A 17033-nucleotide genomic window follows, 5' to 3' on the forward strand; every position below is an offset into this window, starting at 1 on the left:
GAAGTGGAAGGGAAATTTGCAGTAGAATTATTCACCAAAACTATGGCCAAAATACCCTTTTACATTATTCAAGTTTCCATCCAAAAGCACAGAAAGATAATGTACCATTCAGTCAGTTCCTCCGTTTAAGGAGGAATTGTATTGACCCGCAAGATTTGTATAATCATTCAGAAGTATTGAAGACTAAGCTCAGGGATAGGGGCTATCCTAAGAAATTGATATCCCATTCTTTCAAACGGGCTAGGTTTTATGCCAGTGGTGCAATGGTAAATAGGGCCAAAAAACAACGAGAACAGCAAAGAGTAGTATTTGTGAGCCAATTCAGTTCTATTAGTAACAAAATAAAAAATAAAAAATGCAGTAAATAGGAACTGATATATTCTGAATGATGAAGAAGATGTCAGGTTAGAAAGACCATTATTTGCCTACAAAAAAAACAGGAATTTGCTTAGTCAGCTGGTGCATACATTCAGGCATATGCCCAAATAAATAGAGAGAGCTCTAGATTACACCAAAGCCAAGGGAAATGTTCCCTGTGGCTGTTGCTCAATGTGTAACCAATGTATTACCACCAAAACACTGCAACATAACGGCAGAACGATAGAGACTCACACGTTGAGTAACTGCCGTAGTAGAAATGTTATATATTTTTTGTGTTGCCCGTGTGGGTTAGCGTATGTCGGGGAAACAGGTCGAGAAATGAGGATCAGATTGGCTGAACACAAATCAGCCATTAAGACTAAGGGGCCCATTATGATGGCGGGCGGATTTCCCCCGCCAGGCTGGTGGTGGCCACCGCCAGCCTGGCGGTGGCAATCCGCCCGCCATCCACTCACGTTCCCCCCCCCGCCATATTAGTATGGCGGGGAGGACTTCGGCGGACGGAAAGACCGTCCGCCGCTTTTCCGCCCCGGTCCGCCCCGGTCGCCTTGCGGCTGGGGCGGAAAAGTAATAATATGGTGGCGGTCTCTATCAGACACCGCCAGTCATATTATCATGGGCAATGCCGCCACGGAAAGGCAGGCGGACTTCACTCTGGGGGCCCCCTGGCGGAGAGAAAAAACAACCCTCTAAGTCTTACTTTTATATCCCCATCTGACAAAAAAAAATGTTAACATGATTTTTTGGGCCAATCCTGGTGGTCTACATATATGAAAGGCGCAGCCTACTTAAATGCCTTTTCCTTTTGAGTATTGTTTTAAAAAAAATCCTCAATACAATTTTTATTAGAATGATGAGAGAATTTGCCATTAAATAGAATGGGGTGATTGAAAAAAAATACACCATTCAAAGATGGCGGAGTTAAAACAAGCCCTATATCTTCTATATCGCGATCTCTAGCTAATTAAGCTTAGGATAAAAGGAACCAGTGATGCTCAGGGTCTATCGGACAATTCTGGCGCATATGCAGGAGATTATTGAATCGAGGTAAGTTGCCTGGTAGCTTGAGGCAGTATGCTTAAGAGATGTGGGCTTGGCTTGACATGGCGGGACGGTTGGTCCGCGCGGTGTTAGTTTATAAACAGTGGGCTGTGAAATAGATTTTGAGGAAGTTCGTTAACTCACACAGGAGCTGTGAACATGCAGCAGCGTTCTCCCATCCCGTGTCATATGAAGTTTAGTCTATGAGCGACTTTACCCTGTACTAACGTCATTATTGCAACTATCATAATACAAATGAAGATAGAAACTTGTGTGCTTTGCCGCAAGCATTAAGGGAAGTGTCACTTAATTAATTGCTCTAACTGAGGTCTTTGAAAAAAGGGAAAAAGTATAGATTAATGGGGCGAGTGAATAACAAAATACACCATTTAAAGAAGGCGTAGATAAAACAAGCCCCCGAGTCCTTTTTATATATCTTTAACCAATGGGACTCTTGTGGCACAATCGCTAGCTAATTAAGCTCAGGAGAAAAGGAACTAGTGACGCTCAGGGTCTATTGGACGATTTTTGTATCCCGGTAATGTGCCTGTTAGCATTAGGCAGGATGCTTAAGAGGTGTGGGTTTGGGTTGACATTACAGGACGTTGGGCCTGTGCGGTGTTAGTTCAAAATAGCGGGTTCTGATATAGACTTTGAGGAAGTTCATTACCTCACACGGGAGCAGTGAACACATAACAGCTTTCTCCTGTCCCCTGTGGTGGATAGTATAGTTCATTAGCGTCTTTATCCCACACTAAATAAATTGAGTGAAGCGATTAAAACTATATGTATACAAAATAGGGCAGCTAATAATATGGTTTATAAGTATAGTTTTACCAACAATGTTTTATCGTAGGGCACGCAAGCGACTTACAAATAAAAATGAAGATAGAAACTTGTGTGCTTCGCAGTAAACATTAAGATTACTGTTACTTGACAAATTACTTTAACTGAGGTTTTTTTTTTTAGAAAAAAGTATAGATGATGACACACTGTGTCCATCATAGACGGTGTGATTCTATGTCAGGACTGGAGGCTTCGGATTATGCCTTCTTCCTTCACTTTATTTTTGACAGCAGCAAGAAAAAACACAGAAAAAACTACTTTTCCCATGAACATTTGGGAAACAGAAGAAATCAAACATCAGTCCTTCGTTAGTCTTTGCACTCTGGCAGCACCCATCATGCTCCGCTGCTGCTTCCTCTTCCTCGTTATTCGCGGCTCAGCAGCAAGTTAAGTGTGTTTTCTTATCTCTCTTGGGATTTGAGGTCTGTGATTTTAGCGTTTGGGTATTGTCAAGCCCTGGTGGGTTTTCAACCTTTTTTACAGATTCCCTGGTAATCGCGGGACGCTTTTGCGCTCCTCAGGCGATTTTTGTCCCAGTAGAGCGTGGTGTGTCCTTTCACCGCTAGGGAGGCAGGTGGCCATCTTGGCAGACGACGCACTGCAGAACCTTCTAGAAGCGTTTTGGCACGTTGGCTGCAAGTTGTGAACCTGTCCCTGTCCACCCGGTTTGACACCCTGCGGGGTCGCAATTAGGTTTCCGTTGTCTTGACGCCCTATGTGGGTTGTAATCTTTTATTTGACATCGGAGGGGTCGTAATTGCACCAGTGAGTTGGCGCGTGGGAACGCTTTACCGGGTGGCGCCCTGAGAGATTGTGGGCTGCAGCTAGTCCCTTAATTGTGTGCCTTGTGCCCCCATATTTTCTGGGCTCGCTCCCGGACTACATTTTGCACCCGTGAGGGTTCTGGCAAATCGCTGTGCTGTTGCTTCCTTGCAAAAAACACAGTTGATGGACAGAATGTAGAACAATGTCATACATTCACCCCAGTACAAGGATCTGGGTCTAAATCCATAAATTTTTTGCACTCCACACCACCCTGGGTTAGACACTGGCTATATGCAAATCAGCTCTGACCCTGTGCCTCATGGGAACAGTCCAGTCCGAACTACCAAGCCATTTCTTTCCCAGACCGGAATCAAGCATCCAAGGACCGGTTTCTGGCTATCAGCCTTCATCAGCCTGGATAGCTTGACTCCAGTGGTGTGGAGAGCCTGGGACTCACGTCTGAGCATACCCAGCCCACTCGGGGTGAACATTGCAAAAAACACACTTGATGGACAGAATGTAGAACAATGTCATACATTCACCCCAATACAAGGATCTGGGCCTAAATCCATCGTTTTTTTGCACTCCACACCACCCTGCAGAGCCCAATTTACCTCGTCATGCAGGGGGAGCCAGGCCAGTACACTGAGGAGGACCCTCTAAATTACATTCCTTGGGACGACGACTTTTATCAGGCAGTGGACGATTCCATTTACAGGGCTGTAGACCAGGCTAAGGTTCTCCTGGAGCAGCGCCTTTCGGCTCGCTTGGACGAGGCCTACTCGAAGTTGGTGTCCCTAATCCCTCCGTCGGCTCCGGCCCCGGTCCCGGGCTCTGCCCCGTCTCCTTCCCCTCCCCCTAATAAGAAACCCTGTATGGAGGGCGTGGACCCCGAGGCTTTCGCTAGCGTCTGGAGCGTGTTTATGGCACACGAGGATCCTCAACCAGCTCCAGTTCTTCCGGCGGTGGTTCCACCTCCTACCCCGCGTACTATGTTCCTGGAGCCCCAACAGATCTTGGCTCCCGTCACAGCCCTCCATGTCCGCGGGCCCTTCGGACATGTTGGATCCGGATGATATTGTCCATCCCCGGTCCTCGGAGTGAGTCCCTGGAGAGAAGGTAGCCCAGTATGTGGCTAACTGCCTTCGGAAACCGGTGGATAAAGATGCACACAGTCGCCTTAGGGCAGACTGTCCCCGCCCTACCTTGGAGGGGAAGGTGGCATTGACCCCGGACATCGACCTGAAGATGGCAACTTTCCTGGCTAAGTTTGTCAAGGACCCTCGTAAGGGTATTGATAGGTCCTGGCGTACTTGCCAGGACAAACTGCTTGACACAGTGGGTCCCTTGACTAAAATTCTTGACATGGCCGAGGAAGCCAAGGTGTCGGGGAGCCTCATTTTTCCGGAGGTTCTTTCCAACTGGGCGCAGCGCGCCATTATTTTTCTTGGAAACGCCAATTGTGCCCTCTCTACTGACAGAAGGAGGTCTCTATTGATAAAAATAGATCCGAAGTTAGATGACCTCGCCTCCTCGGAGGCAGGCGCAGTGGCTCAGGGTGGTCTGTTTGGGGACCCGTTCATCAAGGAACTGGGCAAGTTCGTCGCCACCTTTACTTCTTTGGACCGGGCGCAGTCCAATATTAAGAAGGTTTTCGGCCCACAGGTTTTTGACAAGGCCGGACATGGCAGGGGCCGCTCGTTCTGTTGTAAACGTATCTAGGACCCTATTTAAATATTCCCGATTTATGCCCTTATGTGGTTATATCAAATCATATCCTTATAAAGGCATAAGAATCAAACCCATATTAAGTCATAGCCAATGCAGTCCCAATACGGCAAGCTACTCCCATAGACTCCTAGAAAGCATGACGCGTTCTTAAACAAACCAAGCTTCCAGCAGCCCGGGAATTCCCCCTGCTTCTGTATGGATTTGTCCTAGAACTCCTGGAGTCCTGAAAGAACTGCGAGTTCTTAGTGACATCTTATGTCCAACCTTACGTCAAACTCGGCACCTTCCAGGTATAAATATACCAGCATCTGCCCTAGCAAAAGACACGGTGGTTTGGAGCAGATCAGCTATCTACTTGCCCGACGCCCTGCTGTGGCAAGTGCCGAAGGAAGCCGCCCCTCCCATTGACGCACTGAGAGAGACGCTGTCTTTTCTCCTGCCGAGAAATCCAGCTCCAGTGTTTCCTGGTCATCCTTGCGGGTTGCTGGGAGATCGAGTCCTGAGAGAGAGATACAAGACCTCCTTCATTCTATAAACAAGGTACGGAGCTGATTAGACCCTTAGGGAATTCTTGATTCAGATTCTTGGCAAAAACCTATCGTAACTTAAACTACAGCTCACTTACTCCTTCCCACGTACTAGACTTAGGTTAGGTACACCGGGGTAGGCGTATCTTAGAAGCACCAGTTGAGTACGTTTAGTCATGGTTTTATCTATGTATATATTTTATCTATTTTAAACACCGTATGGCTTAGAAACCATACCATGTTTTTACAGTATTATTTCATAATACTCCTTTTACTGTACACACTTTACTTATGACAAGTATTGCAATTGTGGCAACTCACTTCTCTTGCATGAGAAAGAAGACTGTTCAATAAATAACCACTTTTATTGAAAACGCCCGTCTCTGTGTTTCCCTGCGCTTCTGGTGAAACTAAGCATGCACGATTGACTGAGTAAAATAGTTATCTATTGTTTCCGCGACTCTGGAGATTTACTCCTTATTCTGGAGGGAGCAAAGTTGTCATGTTTATGCGGTTGTCAGAAACTAATCCCTTCTTGTCTATTCAGGAAAGTTAACACCTTCTTGTTTACTCAAGAAAGTTTCTAGTGACCTCTGAGCTAGCTGGCATTCATAATTAAGTCTAACATATTCAATAGAGACCTAGTCGACCTAAGTCCTGCGTCTAAACTATTGTTTATGTTATTCCAATGCGCAGAGCCTATTGGGAATATAGGAACTACACTACATGGCGCCCAACGTTTGGTAAGGCGATAATTTAAAGCTAGATACTAGAGTAACTCAGTCGTGCTTTTCACACAGACCCCTTTTTCCCGTAAATACTCCAATAGACGTCTGGAGTGGGTGAAAGGTTAATATCCGCAAAAACGTAGTAGGACGAGAATCCTATGTATTAGTTTTTGGTTTAGTCAACGTTGAAGGATACAGTGTTCCAAAATATTGTGCACCTAATCTTTGTTTCCTTGAAACCTGCTCTGCAAACTTTCAGTCAGTAAAATGACGGGAAGTGACGACGAAAGAGATGCTTTGGCAGCTCAACTTTTAGCAGAGGACACAAGTCTCCGGCAAGATGACCCGGATGCTATAATCTTCTAGTCAATGTAAGGAAGAGTGTAACTTACAAACTTATAAATAATGGAGTATCATCAAGAGGTGGTACAGTCATATTTGTGGTAGAGGCCCATGAATATCGGCAGACAGAGGTATTCCATTCCTGGATACATTTTCCAGCAGCACATGATGTGACACACGAGTTTCACTACTACAAAATAGAGGAATCTCCAACGGAATACGTTCCTTTCGAAGACATTGAAATTCCACTAATGTACCAAGAGCACCAGCTCTGACTTAATGGCGCCCTAAAACATCAAAATCACTTCACCAGGCTCGGTCCACTAGGTAGACCAGGAGCCACATGGCCGGTTCTAGCCGGCTATACACCACATCCTGACATTGAAGGAATGTCAAGCAGAGAACTTTTAGTCAGGATAAAAGAATTAACAAAAGTATTTAGACAATTAGTTCAATTGACAATCGACGGTACAGCGATCCGCCAAAAATTTTAAGAAACAGATATAGCAGAACAACCTTTTGAACTTGACAGAATAATTGAAAAATCCTATGAAGAATGAGGTAGAGATAGTTTGGATGGGAAACCACTATAACCACAACTAACTAAAAATCCTGAAAAGAGCTTTATTAAAAATAATCTCATTACACCAAAAAGAAATGGGAGGGTAATAAACAAACTACTCCCAGAGAAAAACAGTTCCAGTCCAGAGGAAGGTCTCCCCAAAGGAGAAATAAATCTCCAGAACGGGGGGGCAGGTCTCCACAACGGGAGCCCTCTGAAAAAAGATACAACCTTAGAAATAGGGACAATTTAAGAAAACCTGACAGATATCAAGATAATGATACACGTCCCTCTCGATCTTTTCAGACTTCCTCACAGAAATCGGTAAGAAGAGGATGGTCAGAACACAAAGAAGAGCGCCTCAAGTCCAAAGACAAGGAACCTGCTCATCAAAGTAAAAAATTAAAATTTCCAGAAAAGAATGTAGCCAGTATTAAAATAAGACATGCCGAGGATTCTGAGGACACAACTCAAGAACGGAGAATGGGCCCAGACAATGCTAGACCTAGCAGCAGAAGTGACCATAGCTCGCAAGATCCTGATGAATCTTCTGGAGACAGTGGACACGAATGAATACATTCAGGTGAAAACTGCAGACACAAGAGTTAGTGTGCCCCATAAGTTATATGAAATAACATTACGTATAGAAGGGGACAAAACTAGGAAAATAAGAGGTCTCTTTTGGGAGACCCTATCTAAAGGCTATGATATCATGCTAGCAGAGAAAGACTGGCCACCAGAGTTTGTCAGGGACTGCCCACATGGCGAAGAAATGATTATGCCTGCCTTCTCAAATTACATTCCAATTCATAAAAAATACACATATGCTAGAAAATGGGCAGTGGCCCAAGCCCCTGCATTATATAAAAGTCATGTAGGATCGGGTGAGGATTCTCCTCACCATAAAATTCAGTTAAAAAATCAACCTACTGCACATAGGCAGTATCCTGTTAAGCAAGAAGCTAAAAACAAGTCAGAGAGATCTTAGATCAACTTGAACATCAGGGGGTGATTGAAACATGCACCTCAGAAATGAACAATCCTTTGTTTCCTGTCTCCAAACCAGGCGATTTATATCGTCTAGTTTTGGACTACAGACATCTAAACTCCTGCTGCAAAACATTTGCAGTACAAAACTCACACAGTGCATCACTAATGAATAACATTGTGCGCTAAAAATATAAAACGATATTAGATATCTCAAATGGTTTCTTCGGTCAAAACATTGCACCAGAAAGCAGGTATTTGACCGCTTTCTCAAGTATGGGGGCTCAATGGCAATTCTGTCGTCTCCCACAGGGATTCAAGAACAGCCCAGAATTATTTTCAGCCAGGGTAACAGAATTACTACAAATATATGATGATGAGGCATTATCTTATGTCGATGACATCTATCTTACAGACGATGACCTGGAGACATACTTGAAAAGAGTGAACACTATTATACTTGGGTTCGCATCTGAAGGGTACACATTCAGCTTTAAAAAGTCCCGAATTGCCCACCTCACTGTCCTATTTTTAGGATATGAATTATCAAGTGAAGGCAAAAGCCTAGCAGACAACTTCTTAGAGAAGTGTGCAGTACTCCAAGTTCCAAAAACGCTGAAAAACTTACAATCAATTCTAGGTTTCCTGAATTTCTGAAGAACTTACATTCTAAACTATGCAGAGAGGGTTAAACACCTCTACGAATTAATAACACCTGATTTCAAACCAATCAATTGGACTCATAAACACACAAAAATTTTAAGATCAATACAAACAGATATGTTAACCAAAACAAAACTGCAAACACGCGCAAATGAACGCAACCTTGTAATCCTAGTCATCCCAGGAAAATGAGGATTTACGTACCTAACCTCTAATGAGGGAGAAACGGTACCAATAGCTTATAAATCACACTTGTACACACAAGCTGAAATGAAATTCAGTTCTACTGAAAAAATTCTGACTGAGGTTCAAACTGCTGTAGCAAAAGAAAGAGCCCTAGCCCAAGGGAAGAGCATATCTGTTTTAACAGCAGTATCAGCCCTTGAGGCAGTAACAAGACCAAGCATTCCGAATGCTAAAGCTTTAGATCCAAAATGGATACAATGGGAAAATTCTCTTGCTGCAACAGACGTGATACACGCATTTGATCCCAAAATCAAAAAACTAGAACATCTACATTACGAACATGAATGTCCTCTGCCAATCGAAATTCTGCCTCTCGAACAGTACACCTGTGTAATCTACACGGACAGATTTGCACAACACTACGTTGTGGAAAAACAAGTTTACAATTCAGCATGCGCGATTGTTAAAGGTCGCTGGCGCTTAGGTAAATTCAGACCGATGGTTACTAAAACTGAATCACTCAAACTGTGCAGCTCAGCCAGCTGAAAAAAGATCTTTAAAGATGGCACTTGAGAATGCCGATCACGAATTCCCCACACTAATAGTGTGCGATTCGTATTATTGCGTCCAGTCTTACAACAAATTCATGCAGACCTGGTGTAAAAACAGTTACAAAGATGAGACAGGTGTCACAATATAGCATAAAAAACTATGGGAACAAGTAGTTCTTTTACAGAAAGAACTACGAAAGACTCACGTGATACATACGCAGAGACTTCGACGTGATGGCGTTCACGTTGCAGGGAATTCATTGGCTAACAGAGCCAGAACGGCAGCGGTTCAACCGGCTTCCGTAGCTACAAAAAAGCATTCTAAAAAACAAATAGATGGCGAAACCATGCTGGCAGTAAAAGCCTCATTAAAAGGCGACTATGCAGCATTACCTCTCGACAATAGATACATAATTTATGCCAACTCCGTTCCTTTTGCTTGAATCCTTGGAGTGGGGGACAGAGTAATTCCAAACACGAACCAGAGGGCTTACTTGATTCAAGAAGCACACATGGGAATGGGTCTGAGGCACCAAGAGATCTTGAAATCTCTAATAGAATTGCAATCACAATACTGGTGGCATGCAAATTTATAACTTTGCAATGGATTGTCAGGACTGCAACAGAGATTGCATTTGTGAACCGGACCAGACACCAGCCCAGACACCTATATTAGACAGCATTAGGCTATCTACACGCAGACATCCACACGGAAAAATGCGATCCAATAAATATTAAGACAAGATTCATTTGGATGTGGCCCCAGCGCTCGTCTGACGCCAGAACTTTTATAAAAGATTTGCAAGTCTTGATCGGCACATACGCAATTGGCATGCTACATTCTGACCAGGGTCCTGCGTTTAGCTCTCGAGCTTACAAGGAGGCCATGGCCAGCTTGGGCATTGCATTGCGGTACTCTAGTCCATTCCATCCCGAGGGAAATGCGGTAGTGGAGAGAAATAAACGTGACATAAAGCAATCTATAACAGCGAGGGTATTAGGTTCGGGTGATGGGTGGGTCAAACATCTAACAAGTGTCCAACGTAGTCTTAATATTCTGCCAAGACATTCTCTGGGGGGAATCACTCCGTATGAACTTTTGTTTGGTACTAGAATGATAATCAAAGATCTCGATTGTCAGACTTCAGTGGTAGAACAAAAAACCTTTGATATCAAAGATCGTTTGGCTGTTTTACAGGACTTAAATGAAACGAGAAGAAGTCTAAGTAACACAAAGATAAAGCCAACGGCCACTGAAGAAAAACCACCTGTCCCAGCAAGACCTGTCTGGATTCCAAAGATTGGGGATCTGGTCAGAGAAAAGATCGGGGTGAAGAAGGAATTTGGGCCTTCTTACAGAAAAGCAGTACCTGTCTTAGCTGTCAACGGAACAAGATCAGTAGTACTACCGCTGCTTGTTGGTAAAAAGGAGAACAGAGTTGTATCAATCGACCTGGTAAAACCACAATCATGTGGCCAATATTAAGTAGTAGGCCCAGTGGACTCCCAAGAAGTAACAGAAGACCAAACCTTGCTACAATTCAAGAGATTCAAACTGAGAGACTAATCACATTTGATAAACCTACAGTGAATAGAAAAGGACTATGCAACAAAGCCATGGAACTTGTGCCTCTTGAAACCCAAATTGCAACAGTTCATCAAGAAACACCAATCTACAATGATGTAGCCTCTGACTACACAAATGCAAAGATTAATGAAAATCAGGAAGCGAATTCAACAATTGACAGAACTGCATCTGGCTACTTCATCAATTTCGATGACTTTTCTGAAGATCCAAGTGAACATGAAGAAACGCCAGCAACTAAAACTTTCAAAGAAAATATGACTGAACTCTTTCATTAACTCAAAGAAACATATCTGATTTCACCATGGATTGAATTATGGATTGTGTTATGTGTACTTTCTCTCCTACTCTGGCTCATTTTGGTTTTAAGCTTGGGAACACTGATTGAAGGAAAATACAGTACAACGGACACAGCAAGTCAGAACATCAACTTGGTCCTAAAGCCTCACAGATCTTCTCACATTGAAAAAAGAGAACTATCATCTGTAAGCATCACAGCCATTCCTATACTTGGTGGTGTAGCATAGGACGCTACTGATTACGACATCTATGGCCTGGTTGAACTGTTCAGATATCCACATCAGTTCAAGGTTTCATTAAGTGACTTTGCATCACCTAGTACTTTCTCTGATGATTGGGACTTTGAAAATATTAATAATATGATGTCAGATTTTGAAATGTCAGCAAAATTTACAGAACATGATTATTTGGAAGGCTCACCAAAGTATGAAGAAATGTATTGCTTTAATCATTATGATCATCACTAGTTGCATAAAACTGCTAATCCTAGAAATGTTTTTACTTATAATCAATGGGAACATTGTCCAACACCACCAAAAGGCAGCTCGAAAACATTTTATGAGAAATTCCCATACTTCTCAGGGTTCAACATCACTGATCCTGAAACGTTTTATTTTAAAATGTTAAATAAGACAGGAATGAAAAACATGTTGACAAACACTAAATTGATATACTCACAAAATGTTATGAAAAAATGTCTACATTTGGTTTTGAATTTTGGAAAAATAACATTGAAACAAAAACCATCTGGGGTACAAGAGTTTGGCAGGTACAAGGTCTAGAATCATTATTCAGAGCCTGCATGATCCCAGAACAAATAATGTTCCTGAATGACACCATTCAACAAACAACCTGTCTTGGCCTAGCCAAGATAAAGGACTTAACCAAACCGTCTATACCAAAGCCCATACCTGATAGTAATAGCTCTACAGATGCAGAAATAGATGTATCCCATATTTTACAACAAAACAGAACTATCCCTGATTGGAGAAAATGGTTGATCTGGCCCACAGACATCAATAACTGTCAAGATAGATTCCTGAATAAAAGACAGAGGTTCAAACAGAACAGGCCAGACCCAAGATATTCCCAGAGACAACATCCAGGGATAATTACAACATACAGTGTAGGGAAACTATGCCTCGAATGGCTACAGAAATCCACACTGCCTGAAATTAAGCAACACTTGACTTTACTTAAAGAAGGTGCTGACTTGAAAAAATACGAGAAATTGATCATATTAATTTGGAAAAACCACTGTCTGTAGTGGACAATGGGTTAACGACTCTGTCCTCCAGAATGTATTCACTGGACAGCATTGTATCATCTGCTATTGATATATTAGAACAGAATATGCTAATGTTACAACATGGCCAGTCCCAAATACGTTCTATTGTACAGTTAGGCTGGACGTTACAAAACCTCAGTTCAGGCTACGTGCCATGGCGTCTAATCAACACAACGTCATTATTTTCTATCTTTAACCTTACTTATAAACAAATCTCTTTGGCACAAAAAGGAGCAGACTATACAGTGCTGAGCATTGAAAAACTAGAAAAATTGCCATTAACAGTCTCCGAAAGACCCGTCATTGAATGGATAATACATGGCACAATTACAATTCTGATAACAACTTTTCAGTTTCAATATTGCCAAAAGCATATACCAGCAGGCCTGTATGAAAGGTTGGGTAAAGGTTACATCAAGTCGACCTGGAATCTACCTTATACACATAAATGTTACAGTGGGGGGGGGAAAGAGGTATTACTTAGTGGTAATAACTGTAAAAATTCACTAAGCGGTACACTTTTGTGTCAAGGAATTAACTTGCATGGAGCTTGCGAAGGTTCATCAAATAAACTTTCATGCCACCTGCACGGCAACCCGGCTATACAGAGAGAGCCTTTTTTCAGACAACTTTCCAACGGCAGTTTCTTTATAATAAGTGACCGCAGCTGTTGTGGCATGGTGCCAGGAAGGGGCTATCTCGTCAGTGTAACTTCCATGGTCACTTGCTGTGTGCAAGTATTGTATTGAAACAGCAAACTAGACAAGGAGGCAACGATATGGCCTCCTCTGAATATCTCTTCTATTCGAATTGATACTTTAAGCAGAATGAAATCCATTCTTTTACAAACAACTGTGCCTTTAACCTCGTCTAGAGAAACGTATGATCTGCAAGTTGCAAGGACAGCGACAGAGATACATACATTATTATCGACAAATTGCCCCGTGCATTTCGTAGAAATGTTAGGTCAAATCTTAAACATGTCTGATACCAGTGGCATCGCACATGTATTTAAGACAAATTTTTTCGGGACTATTAGCACCCTTTGAAGCAGTCCTGAGCATCTTCCCGAATTTCGTGCACTCTGTGTTTGGCGGCCTGCCTCTCATCTTGGGACTCGTAGCAGGAATTTTATTTTTGTTCCTTCTGCTCTGATATGGCAAATCCAGCCACAAACAAAACTCAGGCTACCATGGAAGAAACGATCCTAGCGATGAGATACCGAGAAAGGATAAGTAAAGTACTCGGCTTGGCTCGGCTAAGAGATCTGAATACTACCTGGTTTCTTTCATTCAGACCAATCTGGCAAGATTGCATCCTACCTGTTCTATGATGCCTGCTCTGCGGAGAAGAATGCGTGTTGGACGTCTGTCTCACACTACCATCAGCAGTACCTATGGATATCGATACTTTGCTTGGTTCGGTAACGGTTCATGCAACCTGTTGTCCCCAGCGGCTACCTATTCTGATGACGGCATTCGTTGAGACCTCATCATTACGATTAGGTGGCGGTGAGGTACGAGATGAAAGCGGAACACAGGTACAACCTTCTGTGACCATTGCTGATCTAAACCCCGCTGACAGCAATGCTTCTCATATATGCACTATTTCTACTTTTTCGGACTTGATCCAACTTTCACCTACTGTTGTAGACGAATTCTTTGCCAGCCTATCTGAGTTAATGTTCTCTCCTAACAACGAGAATGACTTTTGAGCACATAGCGTTCCCTGAACTCTGAATTCGACCTTCAATTTTGAAAAACAGAACTTCTAATAAACTGTGGAACTATTTTTTGCCCTGAAAGCAAAATTATTTTTCCCCGTTCCCAAAATATTTACCTTTTTTTTTTTTGGCACATGATACTCTGCTTAAAGTTGAACTATTCTTAGAGAAGACGATTTCTATTTTGAAACTCTACAGACAATATTTTGATTTAGCCTCTAGCACATGTACAGTCTTGTGTAAATATGTGATGAAATGGTCTCAACCTTCTCTTCTGTATTAAGAGCCATTTCATAAATGTAATTTTCGTGATTCATTCAATCAACTTTCCAATGTACAATATATGCATTATCTGAATGATACCACTGCTTACAAAAACTCATTTTTCGTGTATATACCATTTCAAATGCATTGTTTGTATTTTTGGGTGGGATGGAAAACACATGCATAGTTATATGTTTAAAATTGCTTAGTATTTAGTAATGATGGACATTATACGTGGAGCGGGTGTTGTAAACGTATCTAGGACCCTATTTAAATATTCCCGATTTATGCCATTATGTGGTTACATCAAATCATATCCTTATAAGGGCATAAGAATCAAACCCATATTAAGTCATAGCCAATGCAGTCCAAATACGGCAAGGCTATTCCCATAGACTCCTAGAAAGCACAATGCGTTCTTAAACAAACCAAGCCTCCAGCAGCCCTGGAATTCCCCCTGCTTCTGTATTGATTTGTCCTAGAACTCCTGGAGTCCTGAAAGAACTGCGAATTCTTATGTCCAACCTTACGTCAAACTCGGCACCTTCCAGGTATAAATATACCAGCATCTGCCCTAGCAAAAGACACAGTGGTTTGGAGCAGATCAGCTATCTACTTGCCCGACGCCCTGCTGTGGCATGTGCTGAAGGAAGCCGTCCCTCCCATTGACGCACTGAGAGAGACGCTGTCTTTTCTCCTGCCGAGAAATCCAGCTCCAGTGTTTCCTGGTCACCCTTTTGGGTTGCTGGGAGATCGAGTCCTGAGAGAGAGATACAAGACCTCCTTCAATCTATAAACAAGGTACGGAGCTGATTAGACCCTTAGAGAATTCTTGATTCAGATTCTTGGCAAAAACCTATCTTAACTTAAACTGCAGCTCACTTACTCCTTCCCACGTACTAGACTTAGGTTAGGTACACCGGGGTAGGCGTATCTTAGAAGCACCAGTTGAGTACGTTTAGTCATGGTTTTATCTATGTATATATTTTATCTAATTTAAACACCGTATGGCTTAGAAACCATACCATGCTTTTACAGTATTATTTCACAATACTCCTTTTACTGTACGCACTTTACTTTATGACAAGTATTGCAATTGTGGCAACTCACTTTTCTTGCATGAGAAAGAAGACTGTTCAATAAATAACCACTTTTATTGAAAACGCTCGTTTCTCGGTTTCTCTGCGCTTCTGGTGAAACTAAGCATGCACGATTGACTGAGTAAAATAGTTATCTATTGTTTCCGTGACTCTGGAGATTTACTCCTTATTCTGGAGGGAGCAAAGTTGTCATGTTTATGCGGTTGTCAGAAACTAATCCCTTCTTCTCTATTCAGGAAAGTTAACACCTTCTTGTTTACTCGAGAAAGTTTCTAGTGACCTCTGAGTTAGCAGACATTCATAATTAAGTCTAACATAGTCAATAGAGACCTAGTTGACCTAAGTCCTATGTCTAAACTATCATTTATGTTATTCTAATGCGCAGAGCCTATTGGGAATATAGTAACTACACTACAGTTCGGTCGAAGCATCAGCTCCGACAGGGGGCAAGTCTCCGGACGAGGAGAGTTCCAGGATAACGGAAGGTTCAATAATTTCTACCCCACGAGAGGACAGAAGTTCCGTGGTTGCGGTGGCCAGAGAGGTCAGCAACAAGGTGGAAGAGGTGAGTGTGCTACCCTCTGTGAGTCTGCGGGTAGGGGGGCGCCTTGTGCAGTTTCTCCCAGCTTGGGATTCCCTTACGAGCGATGCTTGGGTGCTGCAGACGGTTGAGGGCTTTCGGTTGGAGTTCCATGGCCATCCGCGTCAGCCCCAGCGCACCTGCCCCATTACTTTGTCTCAGCGAGATGCAGACTTGGTGCGCGAAGAGGTTGCCGCCCTCCTTTACAAAGGGGCTATTTGTTGCACATGCGAACACCCGGGCGGTTTCCTCAGCAACCTCTTTTTGGTAGACAAGGTAGATGGAGGCCGCCGCCCGGTTATAAATTTGAAAGAGTTCAACGAATGGCTGGTGTACCTCCATTTCAAGTTGGATGGCATCCACCTCCTGAGGGATGTGTTGCGCCCATCAGATTGGATGGCCAGGCGCGACTTAAAAGACGCCTACTTGGCGGTCCCGATTTTCCCTCCGCACCGTCTTTTGCTGTAGTTCAGGTGGGACGGTCAGGTCTACGAGTTCACCACACTACCTTTCGGGCTATCCTCAGCACCATGGTGCTTCACAAAGGTGTTACGCCCGGCGGTAAAGGCTTTGCGGGCTCGAGGTATCAGGATGATAGTGTATCTAGACGACATGTTGTTCATGGACCAGAGCCCAGTACGTTTGGCATCCCAACTGCAGTTTGCGGTCAACCTGCTTCAAGGTTTGGGTATTGTCATCAACGATAAGAATTCCCTTCTGAGCCCTTCCCAGTGTGCCACCTTTCTCGGGTTCAGCATAGACTCGTTGTCTTCCTCCTTGAGTCTTCCCACCAGGAAGATGGCGAAGATCAGGCACGAGTTGCGCCAGACTCTGTCGAAATCACTGATATCTTTGCGTCATCTGGCACAGTTGGTGGGCCTGT

This window comes from Lissotriton helveticus, chromosome 2_1, assembly GCF_964261635.1.
Source record: "Lissotriton helveticus chromosome 2_1, aLisHel1.1, whole genome shotgun sequence".
Classification (NCBI taxonomy): Eukaryota; Metazoa; Chordata; class Amphibia; order Caudata; family Salamandridae; genus Lissotriton; species Lissotriton helveticus.